Source organism: Vigna radiata, unplaced genomic scaffold, assembly GCF_000741045.1.
Source record: "Vigna radiata var. radiata cultivar VC1973A unplaced genomic scaffold, Vradiata_ver6 scaffold_361, whole genome shotgun sequence".
In the NCBI taxonomy this organism is placed as follows: Eukaryota; Viridiplantae; Streptophyta; class Magnoliopsida; order Fabales; family Fabaceae; genus Vigna; species Vigna radiata.
Genome location: NW_014542356.1, coordinates 135,143 through 142,978, shown reverse-complemented (window position 1 = coordinate 142,978; position 7,836 = coordinate 135,143).

Here is a 7,836-nt window from a genome sequence, read left to right as displayed (position 1 = left end):
TTAAAAAGATGCAAAGGTAAAAATGTAAGATTACTTTAAATAGAAAGTGAAAAGTAAAAAAGATATTTACTAAGGTTAAAACTAAATCTTTTGAAAAAGTTGGAGGTGCAGGATGAAGTCTTGGAGGTGTAGGATGAAACACCCGAACTCAATTTGGACTTCATCGTCGGGCCGAGCAATTTAACATACACCATTTCTTTCTACACCCCTGCCGTTTTCATATGCACCCCCCTAGATTGTAAAATCTAAAAATCATTTTTTTATTTTTGAAAACAAAAATTTTCTGCAATGTGTAAATCATAAAAAACCTTTGAATTGTGGAATACAATCAAGAAGCTTTTTTATGAAAAAAAATAATTTTCAACTTATATAATTCAAAAGTTTTAAAATTGACTTTCAAATGCAAAGTTCAGAAATAAAACAGTTTCCTAATTGCATAAAACACCTTCAAATTACATGATTGATAAATCACTTTTAAGAACAAAGTGAAAATTTTCCTGCCATAAAAAAAATGGAGATACAAGAAGAAATGACCTTTAATATGTTGATTCTTGGATTTTATGCACTTTTTCCTAAAACATTTTGCACAAACTCTTGAATATTTAGCATTTATTTAATAGTGAATATTTTGTAAGTAAATTACCATTCTGGTCCTCGAGTTTATGATATGTCGACATTATAACGTGTGAAAATAGCAAGATATCAAATAAATCTTTAAGATTTTATTTTAGTCCACTTTAAATTTTACTATCAAAAGTTTATTTGACATTTTTTAATTTTAATGGCTATATATTACAACTATTTTGTATAATTTCGAGAATTAAAATGTTTTCCTCTAATATTGTAGGATATGAACATTTTTTATGCATGTGATTCCAATAATATTAATTAAATGATACTATATTCTTTATGAGGATAATTTTGTAGAAAATTAATTTTGGATGCTTTTCCTATTTGAATCAATACCCTTTGTGTGCTTGTTTTGTATGTTATATTATTGGTTTAAACCTTTTTTTGGTCTCTAAGTTATAAGTGGATGTTCAGTTTAGTTTTCGTTTTTAAAAATGTAAATATTTGGTCCCTAAGTTATAAAAAATGTATCAAATGAGTCTTTTTTTGACTTGAAATACTGTTTTTGGTTGTTTCTTAACAACTGCTATATCTTTAGATTGCTCTGATTTGTTTCTTAATAATAACAACACTTTAGATTGCTCTTTGTATTTTGACCATGAACTTAAAAAAATGACTCATTTGATATATTTTTTATAACTTAGGAACCAAAGGTTTACATTTTTAAAAGCGGAGACTAAACTGAACATCCGCTCATAACTTAGGGGGACCAAAAAGAGGTTTAAACCTATATTATTTGATATGCATATCAAACTATTTTGGAAGCATCATTGTTAATTTTTAGAATAATAGAATAACTATGTAGTAATTTTACAATTTATATGTATTTAGATACACTGATTATTTGATAACTTGATAGAGCAATTATGATAATTGAAAGACCAATGCTTGTTTTACTCATCCATCTGTCCAATTATTTTATGTGGAAGGAAACTACATTATTTTCAGTAGTGCACGAGCTATTACATTGAAATGAGTTTTATGAACACCACAAAAAGGAAGCTAACACTAGAAAATGCATTTGAAATCGTTTCAATTTAAAGAAAAAAAACAAAGCATTTTAAAATATAATGACATTTTTTAAATTATTTAGATAATTATAGGTTTTGGTCTTAAAATAATTAAAATCTATATAGTATAGGTTTCGATTTATTGAAACCTATATTTATACAAATAGTTTCAAAAATAATATAAGTGACATTTTTGTAACAGTTCCATAATGATAGGTATTAATACTAAACATAAAATTTTATAAATAATTTAAAAAATGTCATTAGTAGTATTTTTGAAAATATTTGCTGAACTATAACTTTAGTTCTACTTAAGCCTATTCTTATGCTTAGGGTTAGTTTTTAGAAAAGTTATTTTTTTAGTGTAACATTGTGTTGTTCTTGCAAACTTCATTTTCAGGTTTTTTCTTTTTCTTTGGTTTTTTTTTTCTTTCTCTCTTGTTTGCTTTCTTTATTTGCAGGTTCTCATCGTCATGTTTATCATGTTTATCATTAGTAGTTTATTATTTGTTTAGGTTTGAATAATTGTTGTTGGAATCAGTTATTGTTCAAGGTTATGTTCCTAGGTTTGTATTCTGAATCCTAAAATTGATATAATAATATGTTTGATTTATTTCTTTATATATATATATATATATATATATATATATATATATATATATATATATATATATATATAAAATCATGAAAATCGCTTGAAAATTTATATTGTTTGCTTCTTGTTGCTTGTTCTAGTTCATTTGGGAGTTGTTCCGGTTGGGAATGTCTCTGAGTCCTCCTTCACACTTTCCTCACGAACCGTCCGTCTTCTTCCTGTCTATTCTTAGTGATGTCGTTCTCTTGGTCGAGCTTGGCCGAGTACCTGTTAATTATACTCCGACGCTCAAGTCAGTACTGATTCTCAAGGTTAGAGATAGAAAGAGAGTGAAATAAATGTGCAATCAATGTAACCACCTACCTCTTACCTTTGACTCTTATTTATAGTTTTTCCTGTGGGCCAGTGATTAGTGTGAACTTAATCAAGGCCCAATTGTAGGCCTGTTGGGATTAATCTAATTTTACCTTAATCCGGATTTGTTTGACACTTTGGTTCGTGAGCGTCGACGGCCGGACCTCAGACGACCGTCCTTATGGTGTAACAAGAAAACATTTTGACGCTGGTCGTCTTGATGGCGTGGTGATGTTTGTCGCCTAGATTATACACGTTTCGCGACGACAGAGCGAGGTTTCTGATGGCCGGGTTGTGCCCGGTCCTGCATATCAGTCATGCGGACACTCTTATGGGCCGATCTGTGCCCGGCCATAATTATCAGCCATGCGTTGGCGGGGCTTGGTGAACCCTAGTTCCATATTTGATGTCCCGACTCTCACAGGCCGACCGTCCGTTCCTACGGTTATGCAGGTATTGACCGGGTTCCATCTCCTGATCCTCGGGTGGTTGTGAACCTCTCGGTGTTGTCCGGTCCCTACCGTACATAGGCCCCCCAAGCCCGAGACGATCGTGATCGCCGTGGGGTTTTGAGGCCAGGTGGTGTGCGTGTGACCGGGAAGTTGGCCCTACACTATTTGGGCGGGAAAGGACACGTGTCTCATTTTTGTGGGCCGTTACATTTGGGAAACTGTAACGGCGCTGAATCTGGGGCGTCGATCTGATGATTTTGGACGGTGGAGATACGTGACCGTTTTCAAAAATTTTCCTATAAATAGGGGAGATGGCCCCAGCCGTTTGTCATCTTCTCTAGTTTTCTTTCCTTCGAATTCGTTTTCCCCCAGGTAATGAAATGGATACTATTGTCAATATCGAGTCTTCTCTGGAGTCGTCGGGTCACGGCGGTGGTGGCGGTGGAGTGGCGAGTGAGAGTGAAGGCAGCCGGTCTAGGAGTTCGTCCTTTTCAGGGTCTAGCTATGACGCACCCACCCTTGAGGAGCGCCCTCCCGTCGAAGCGGTTCCTTTGGTGGTTCCTGGGCCTCGCCGGGCGGTGGTTCCCCCAGGCACTGAATTACCTGCAGCTGATGCCGACCGTATCTTCTTCGGAACCCCCCTCTTTTTAACACGGGGTCGTATACGGGTGTGGATCCTGTCCCGCTGGTGCCCTTTGGTGGCTTTCCGCCCATTCAGGGGTATGACTGGGCTAGTTTTGACGCGAAGACGCAGTCTTCAAACCTTTCCGGCGTCGGCCTTCAGGATTTCATAGATAGGTCTTACTTGGTACGGGATGACGCGGACAGTCGATTGATTAGGATCGCTGTGAGCCAAGAGAATGAACGTGTATGTCACGGGAAAGGATCGAGCCCCGAGGACTTCTTCTTCATTTATACTACTTTGTTCGAACATCTTCACATCCGGGTCCCTTTCACTAACTTTCAGATGGGTGTGCTCCGTGCCCTGAATGTAGCCCCTACCCAACTCCATCCGAACTCTTGGGCCAACATCCAGGCTTTTGGTGTGATGTGCATGGCGGCCGATGTGATACCTATCGTTCCTGCCTTTTTGTACTATTTTGACGTCCGTCCACCTCCAAAGGGGGTTGGGTTTCCTTGTCCTCGGTGTCTGATCGGATGTTATTCAAGACGTATGCCGAGTCCTACAAGAATTTTAAAGAACAATTTTTTAAGGTGGTTATTCCCGAGGGTAGCCGTCGTGAGTTCTTTGACGAGGAAGGGCCCTCCCTTTTCCCATTATACTGGACAGAGAATCCTACTAGGATGAAGGCTTTTCCGAAAGAGGTCTTAGACATTGCTGACCTGTGTGTGGTCGATGTACTTGACACCCTCCCCCGCTGCCTTTCCGCCCGCGCCCTAGTTGACTGCCTTCCTTTCGAGGATTGCAGCCGGAGAGCACTCGGTATAGTATCGGTTCAATTTTCTGCATTTATTTAAAGTGATTACTTAACTAAATTTGTTACGTTCTTTCAGACATTATGGCTGCTCCCAATCCCCGCCAATCCAACTTCTTGCTTGCTAAGAGAGGCGGTTCTAGCGCACCGGCTGCCCACAAGGATGGCACTGCACCTCCTCCTCGACGCCCGCCTCCTTCTGGACGTGTTACTGGTCTCTTCCCAAAATCCCTCTACGGGGTCTATTCCTGTTGGGATCCCTGTTCAAGACAAGACACCTCCCGTTGGGACGTCCAACCCTTTCGGGGTCGGCCCTTCTAATCCTGTGACGACCACTGTTCCTCCCTTCGACATGGCCTCGCGGTCACTCCCGGTGGATCCCTCGGCTTCCCGCAAGAGGAGAAAGTCTAGGAAGGATGGCGACAAGCTTTCTTCCAAAAAGAATCGTCGAGAGTGCGCTCCTCTTCCGGGCGGTGTGTTTAGCACCGAGTACAACGTGGGTAGTCAGGTGAATTTCCACATGGATTCTGCCCACAAAGCCCTCCTTGAATCCATGTCCGGTCCGGCTTTGCTAGAATCTATCTTCGAGATGTCTAGCCGGACGACAGCGATGGTGGGGTACTTAAGAGATACCGGCGGTCTTTCGGGTGCCGAAGAGGTGAAGAAATCTCTGCTGGAGGAAAAGGAGAAGGTGGCTGCCCTTCAGGCCAGTTTGGACGCGTTGACAGGAGAACGGGAGAATGTGAAAGAAAGTCTAAAGGAGGCACAACAGGAGATGGCCCGACTGGCGGCCGAGCTGAACGCGAACACCGACACGTTGGTGAAGGCCCAGTCAGACAACGTTCTCTTGTCCGCTGAGTGTGAGGAACTCAAAGCCACGGTCGCGGAGCAGAAGGAAGTCGAGACGAGGCTGCAGGAGAGCACCGTCAATCTGCACAAAGACCTGCAGGTTCTGAGGGCTGACCTGAAGGACGCCCGTGCAGAAATAACCACCCTGAAAGCAACGGTGATCAACGAGCACGAGGAGGGTTTTTACAAGGCCCTCCGGCAGGCGGAGGTGATCCTTAAGGTGGAGAAGCCCTTGACTTTGGGCTTTGACATCGACAAGGATGTCTATGGCGAGGTGTTAACATACATTGGACCCCTGGGGACCCAAGCGGAGGATGCGGCGGCTTCGGAGGCGGTCGTGTAATTACAAACATTAGTTTTAGGTTTTTTGTTCATTTGGTTTGTTCGAGTGGGAGAAGTTTAAACTGCTTAGGAGTTGTTTACACTATCGCCCGCTTCGTTTTTTGTTTGCGTTAATGACCATTAAGTCTGAACAGTTACGCTTTTGCTTTTACCATTTAACGCGCGTTTGTTTTCGATCTTAATTTTGTTCACGCTTTTGCCGCCCGATTACATGTTGTGGCTGATCTACGGCCTTTATGGACGTTTGCTTATATGCGTAATTACTTTTATCGTGCATTGCGAATTTGTATGCCCGCGCTTGTATTAATCTCTTGAATTTGTTCGCGCTTTGTAGGATCATGGGGGCAGGCATTTGCCGTTCGCCCCCTGATCAATGTTTATCTCGGGGGCCGGCCGTGCCTTCTGCCCTTCGGAATTGATAGGATTTATCCATTCATCAAATTGGATATTACGGGTAGTAGGCTATGCCGTTCACAACCCAACCAATTGACAGGAAAGTTCCGTTCATCAAGCCAAGCGTCACATAATAAAAGTAGGAGTCGTGTGAGGAAGAATCTTCGTTTCATATATCATTTCATACATCAAAAGATAGGCTTAGCTAAAATATAATTTCAAATGCGAAGCATTCCATGTGTTTGTTATTTGTCGTCCGTCCAACTTGGTGAGCTGGTATGCGCCGTTACCGAGGACCTCCACGATCTTAAACGGACCCTCCCATTTGGCTGCTAGCTTGCCATGGGCCGTCATGCGCCGAGCTTCACCCGTTTTTCTCCACACAAGGTCTCCTTCTTGGAAGTTTCGAGGACGCACCTTGGTGTTGTACTTTCGTTCTATCATTCTTCGACAAGCTTCCGCCCGTAAGACCGCTTTCTCCCTTCTTTCATCCAAAGTGTCGAGTTCGACCCTCATCTCTTGATCATTCAAACTTAGGTCGTTTAATCCCCTCCTTAATGAGGGTTCTCCCAGTTCGACCGGTACCATAGCGTCGGTTCCATACGTCAGGTTGAATGGGGTTTCCCCTGTCGTTCCGTGTGGGGTACATGGGTATGCCCATAATACCTCTGGTAGCTCCTCTACCCAGGCGCCTTTCTTCTCCCCTAGCCTCTTCTTTAGTTTCGATACAATGGTCTTGTTCATGGCCTCTACCTGACCGTTCGTCTGGGGGTGCACAACAGAGCTCGTCGAATGCTTTATGCCTAGCCGCTGCAGGAAATGTTCGAATTTTTTATCGATGAACTGCCGTCCGTTGTCTGTGATTAGGGTCTTGGGGAGTCCGAATCGGCATATTATCTTCCAGAAAAATTTTTGCACTTGGGCGGCTGTGATGGTGGCCAACGGTTCGACCTCCACCCATTTTGTAAAGTAGTCTACCGCTACCAGTAGGAACTTCTTCTGTGCTGGCCCGGGGGGAAAAGGTCCGACGATGTCCATTCCCCATTGGGCGAATGGCCACGAGGCCACCAAGGAGTGCAATTTGTGTGGAGGGGCATGGTGGTCGTTCGCATGTGCCTGACAACTGAGGCATTTTTGTACAAAGGATGTGGAGTCCTGTTCCATGGTCGGCCAATAGTAGCCCGCCTGGAGAATGCGCGTTTTAAGTGTTCGTCCTCCAGTATGGAGGCCGCATATACCATTGTGCAATTCATCCATTACGTAGTCGGCCTCGACTTTACTTAGACATTTGAGCAGGGGGATGAGAATCCTCTACGGTACAGATCTTCCCCTACTAGCAGAAAACGTGCGATCTTCTTTGCATCCTTGGGCGGGAGATGGACTTCATCATCTTGTTGCTTCATCAGTACCCTTATTTCCTTTCGCCAATCGTCCGCGCCATTCGTGGCAATGGCCTGACATTCAATTGAGGGCTGTAACAAGACCTGTCGGATGATGGTAGTAAGTTGCCCCTTTTCCTTTCCCGAGCTTGTTAAAATTGCTGCAACGGAATTGTTAGCGTGGAATAACAAACCAAGAGGGTTTTTAAAACAAACGTGTGCCTTTTAATTTCTACTCAATTAAACTTACTACGCAAATAATAGATATAAATAAAAGAGTAAGGTTGAGAGAAATTTGCACAGATAATTTTATCCTGGTTCGGATCACACGGATCCTACGTCCAGTCGCTTATCTCAAATAAGATAAACCTTTTTCACTATCACAAAACAATTACA